Raw genomic sequence first — 5980 nt, forward strand, 5'->3', positions numbered from 1 at the left:
ACACCAGAAGGGCAGGTTCAGGAGGACCTTGAATGTTGAGCCATTATCTAGAAAGAGACGGGAAGTTGAAGAGCAACCTGCCGGATACCTGCGCCAAACTGACCTTGGTCAAGTTCACTTCATGTTGACCTTGAGAGAGATGAAGAAAGGGACTAACATGTATGTGCTGGTGATATAGAGACAAACACTTTGGATTATGTGTTAAATTAGGGAAAATTCTAGTCCATAATCCAGGCTGCTGGACCCCAAGGGCCATGGAGGCTCCAGCTGGCTGCCTGATGGAACATTTTATTATCAGTATTTTCAAACATATTTAAATGTTGAAAGAATTGTAAAGGATGCACTCCATGTACCCGCCATCTAGACTCTACAATTAATAGTTTGCACGGCCAAGGAGCCCTGGAGACAGCCAAGCCCCCGGCTCCTCTTCCCCTCTCAGCACCAGAGCCTCATGGACTAAGGAGACCTGCAGAAGCCAAGCTGGGAAAAGCCGGATTCTAACATATTCTTTTTTAATGTAGCCAGTTGCATTACAATCATCTAATAATGATCATGGAACAGCTTGTTTAAAGTATTGTAAAAGGTCCTGCCAGACTCTGGTCAAGAGACGAATCTTGTGGCTAAAACCATTCAGTCGCTTTTGTTTATACTGAAATTGAATGATCGCATATCCACAACCTGCTGCAATCAGGCAGAGTATTCCTGTATGTGAAAACCCTGCTAAGTAGTATGAATAATCCAGGGTAAAGTGTCAAATTCTCTTTCAATAGAATGTGAAATAATTGTGCTGTTGTATGACAAGCAGTAAAATCCACAAGGACGATTGAATCAATGGCTGTAAAATGTAGAAGACAGCTGGTTTCAGACAAACAGATAGTCAGCATCTCTCCATTGGAAGGGATGTCTTTTAAATGCCTAACAGATTCTATTTGTGATCAAGTTTGAAGGTGCAAGTCACACAGTAAGCAACATCAACAAAATAAAAGGGCAGAGGAGTGGATGAGGAAAGGAAGAGAGGCTTAATGAGAAACAAAGAAGAAATAATTTCAGAAGAAGATATCACACCAATTTTTTCCTGATCTTTTCATAGAGCTAGAGTTTTACAAATCAGCTGGAACTATCTTGCTTAACCTGCCAAGAAGAAGAGTTACTCTTAAGGACTGAATGTGTCCCCCCCAGAATTCATACATTGATACCTAATCCCCAATGTGATGGTGGTATTAAGAGGTGGGGCCTTTTGGGGGGTAATTAGGTCATGAGGGTGGGGCTTCCGTGAAAGGAATTAGTGTCCTTATAAGAAGAGGTCAAAGAGCTAGCTCGCTCTTTTCCGTCACTTGACGCAATGAGAAGTTGGCGATCTGCAGCCCAGAAGGGGGCCCGGGCCGGAACCCAACCATGCTGGCACCCTCATCTTGGATGTCCAGCTTCCAGAATGGTGGCAAATAAATCTGTTCTTCATAAACTGCCCCGTCTGTAGTACTTTGCCAGAGGAGCCCTGAACTGAGATAGGACCAAAAAGAGTAAAAGTGCTGAGTTTTAGGACTTCATATCCTGCACAGTGGAAAGCTGTCCCATGGGAAGTTCTCTTCTCCCTTTTTCTCTCTGTCTCTTTTAATTTTGAGACTTGCACTGAGCCCTGATCAGAGGAACAACAGGTCTCTAGTTACTTGAAGAAATCTGAGGAGTTGCCTCATGTTTATACCTCATTAAGCCAGAGACCAATCTTCATCAAAGGCAAAATCCCAATACTCACTCCACCTTTTATTTTAACTCTAGGTTGTTAATTAGAAATAATTCTTAATTGACATAAGCACATTTATTGGCCCATGTGCAGGACACAGCTCCTCGCTCTACTTTTCTAGCCTTTGTGTTGACTTTATTTCTTTGGCTGGTCTTTCCAGGTTGAGGCTATAGCATCTCCAGCCTCATATTCTGTGGAGTAATGAAAAAATTTTTGTCCCCAATAATTCAAAAAAAAAAAATTCCCCATAACTGAGTTCCATTGGACTAGCTTAGCTGGCATGCTGATCCTCAAATGAACTGTGCTGATTGGCCAAGACTAGGTCATGTGATGGCCCTGTAGCTGGGGAGTGAGGCTGAGCACATGGCTTGACGTCGGGGAAAGTTTTCCCCAAAGAAAATAGAAGGGTTACTACCAAGATGGAAAGTGCAGTGTGGGAGAGAATGGATTGGAGGCTACCAAAGACAAAGGATGTTCACCAGGCTTTTGAAGACTCAAGTCTTGGAATGCTAGTAACAACAGAGCCCAAGAAACACGCAGACAGCACGTCTGCATCTCTGCTGGTCAAAGTGGGGAGGGAGAGCATGGGTCCCGGGCTCTGCACTGAGAACCACTGCTCTGCAGCTGCTTCTCCCCAACATCCATACAAAGTGACCAAAAGCCTCCCTGCTGGTCTTAGGAGCAGGACGCTGCTGGGAAAGTCAGAATGACAAAGTGCACCTGTGGAGTCTGCCCTTAAATTTTGTTTTCATTCCCTTCCAATAACTGTTCTTCCACAGATTCTCGCCCTGCTCACACTACCGTGCACCCTTCTCTTGCCTCTATTTACAAGTGTTCCAGTGATTCAGAAGCCAGCCCTGGAAAGTCCTCTGGCTATTAGTCCAGGAATCCCCGTTTTTTCAAATAGTAATTGTGTGGGGTAGTCATAGATGCTGTGCTCAGAAGGAATTCTGTGGTCCAAAATAGTGTGGGAGGTGGGGAGGGTATAGCTCAGCGGTAGAGTACGTGCTTGACATGCATGAGTTCCTGGGTTCAATCCCTAGTACCTCCACTAAGGGAGAAAAAGTGTGGAAAACACTGGGTTAAACAACGTTAAAAGATTTATTTAGTGCAAATCTTCTAGTCCTTAAAGTGTAGGTATGTATTATGAATCTATCAGAGGAAGCTTTGGTAAGGAGCATTTCCCACATTTACTTAAATAAGGGATTTTATTTCAAAAGACGTCAAGAGAAGTCATTGTTTCTACAGAACACATGTTGAGAAAAGCTGGTTTTGCCTCTCACCCCTTCACTTCCCAGATGAAAAACTCAATTCTCACAGAGTTTTAATGACCTGCTCCATCTGTAGCTGGTTAGCAGGAGGGCCACCAGACTCATCTCGCAATTCCAAGTGCCGAGACTTGTCCCTTGCACTGAATCTTTGCGGGGGACACCCTGTCCTTCCAGGGCCATCTCGCTCCCCATGAGAACACGCAGGGTCTGCTCTGTGTCTGGAGGCGGGGCTGGAGTCCCCAGGTGCCCCTACTTCTGAGGCAAGGCTGGTGGGCTGAACTGGTGTACTTTTCCACCAGCACCTCAAAGCTGAGGCAGCAGTGAAATCAGACAGCTGGGAAACAGGGCAACAGTTTAGTAAAGAGATTGCACAGTGCTCAGTACATAGGAAGTTCTCAAAGTTAATTAGAAATAATTCTTAATTGACATAAGCACATTTATTGGCCCATGTGCAGGACACAGCTCCTCACTCTACTTTTCTAGTCTTTGTGTTGACTTTATTTCTTTGGCTGGTCTTTCCATGTTGAGGCTATAGCATCTCCAGCCTCATATTCTGTGGAGTAATGAAAAAATTTTTGTCCCCAATAATTCAAAAAAAAAATTCCCCATAACTGAGTTCCATTGGACTAGCTTAGCTGGCATGCTGATCCTCAACTGGGAGCCCGGACCACAGACAACAGTAAATACTGTCTCAGGTTGGGATCCCCAGAGGTATGCACTCAAAAGGATTTGAGTGCTAATAGTTATTTGGGAAGTGACCCCAGGAAGCAGATAGGTAGGATGTGAAGAAGTCAGCATGAGGGGAAAGAAGCCAGTCCAGGGTGGCTTCGTGTGACGGTTACCAAAGTGGGCAAGGTTGTCTAGGGAAGCAGTATATAACACGTCTCAAAACGCCCTGCCCAGCGTGCAAGGAACTGGAGTATTTATCACCAACTCTCATCCATGGTTGGCTGGAGACTCTTACTGGGGATGTTAATGCCCCAGCACTCCTGGCCTCCAGGGGACCAAGAACGTTGCTGTGGTACCACGCCGGGTGCTGACAGCATCAGTCAAGCCCTGTGGGGGTGTCCCCGGCACAGGGCTGCGGTGGGAGTGTCCCCGGCACAGGGCTGCGGTGGGACACATTGTCTCGCTCAGCACCAGTGACCCGGCCCCAGCAAGTCCATTGTGGAGGCTCTGAGGATGCAGGCCGCACCCGGAAGGCAGTTCTTGTATAATCCTACCTCAGAAGTGACATCTCATCACTTCTGCAGGCTCATACTGGTTGGGAGCGAGTCAGTAGGTCCAGCTCACCCGCAGGGAGAGGAGATTACAGAAGGGCAAAAATAGCAGGACATGAAGGTCGTTGGGGGCTGTTTGAGAGGCTGCCTGCTACATTGCCCTCTGCCCCCCAGCAATTCCTGACCCTCCCCACATGCAAAACACACATCAGTTGTTCTCACCCACAGAAGCTTTAGGTTTTTCTCAGTTACAATCTTTTCTGCAAGCACTCGCTAACTCCATTGGGTGTTTGGCAAGAAAATCATCCACTTGAACTCTGGGCGCCTTCCATCATAGGCAGCACTGGGTTTTGGAAGTTTTGGGACTCAGATTCGTGGACACCCTTAGGAAACTGATGACAGGGATAATCCATCAAGGTAACATGAGAGTGAGAGGGGGTCATGGAACTTAACTGGCTTGGTAGGACGTGGTCAGACGGAGTGAAGGAGGTGTTATCTGAATTCCCTCTGGGAGCAGGAGCCAAGAGGGGCACTTTGAGGACCAGCGAGCTGGATGAAGGATGCAAGGCCATGCATGGATTGTGCCTGTGCAGTGTTCATTGGGCATATGAGTCATAATGTCCATCTTTCAGGTTTAGACAGATGGTAAAATATAGGGCTAACAGCTGGGACTAAGGTGACAAATCATCCAGATTTGCATCCCAGCACCAACCCCACAGTGTGATCTTGAGCTAGAAGCCCCACTTCATCGAGGTACCGTGAGGATTACATGAATAATGGCGGTAGGGGGCTCCGCACGATGCCTGGCACCTGAGGAAAGAGAAACCATACCAGTTACTGTCGTTTTCACGCATTCTCTCTGCGACTTTAGGTGTGGCCCTGACTTCACTCTTCATTCACATGCTGCAATCAATTGTTAGGGAAGCTGCCAGACGGCAGTGCTGCTCCCGCGGCTGACTCAAACTTCTAGCCTCCCGGAGGGCCTGCCGTGCCTGGAGGAGCCCTGGAGAAGCTCTTATTTGCCCCAGGTGGTCTGCACACCTGCTGCCGGACAGCTGGAGGCCAAAACTCTGATTGGAGTCTAGTAATCATGCAGCTTCTGTCACTGGAAATGAGAGAGAGAGGGAGAGAGAGGGAGAGGCAGGTTCTGGGACTAACCCGAACCCCACTCCACAGAGACCTCCTGCAGGCAGCCAGCCCCGACGTGCAGGGCCCAGGCCTGAATTTTCTATCCTCCAGCATCAAGCAGAACCCTCACGGCTCACAAAAGGGGCAAGGAGCACCGGACGAGGGTAAGTCCCATCTTCTGTCCTATTTGGGGCACCTCCCCAGTCCCCAGTTAATAGCGAGTGCCATCTCCTGAGGGCCATGCCCTGCGCCAAATGCTTTCAAATCCAGTTACACTCTCTAGGTTCCCCAACCAGTCCTCCATTAAAAGGATGTGGAAAATTGGTGACAGTAAACAGTCTATCGGGCAATGAAGGCCATGCACATGTCCCTGTACCAAACCGCCCCGAGCACACTTGAAAATGCAAGATGGAACGTTCTTTCACCCGCCTCCCCCACTCTCCCAGGGGTTGGACAGGGACATACCCTTTACTGGTCCCAGATGTGTTCCCACCTCACCACCACACACACACCAGACATCGTGCAGAAGCTCCTGGAAAACCAACTCTAGGCTGAGCCCCAGACTTACCTCCGACTTGACCACAGGCAGGCAGGCAGCTCACATGGGCTGACAAGGGTCT

General features: G+C 48.0%; 1 non-coding gene across 1 annotated transcript; it reads left to right on the forward strand.

Annotated features, from left to right (window-relative positions):
• Positions 1-2719: 2719 nt before the first annotated feature.
• Positions 2720-2792, forward strand: TRNAV-GAC (transfer RNA valine (anticodon GAC)). Its single transcript has one exon. It is a non-coding gene; the product is annotated as a tRNA-Val (tRNA).
• Positions 2793-5980: the final 3188 nt, after the last annotated feature.

Source organism: Camelus bactrianus, chromosome 1 (genome assembly GCF_048773025.1).
Source record: "Camelus bactrianus isolate YW-2024 breed Bactrian camel chromosome 1, ASM4877302v1, whole genome shotgun sequence".
NCBI classification, from domain to species: domain Eukaryota; kingdom Metazoa; phylum Chordata; class Mammalia; order Artiodactyla; family Camelidae; genus Camelus; species Camelus bactrianus.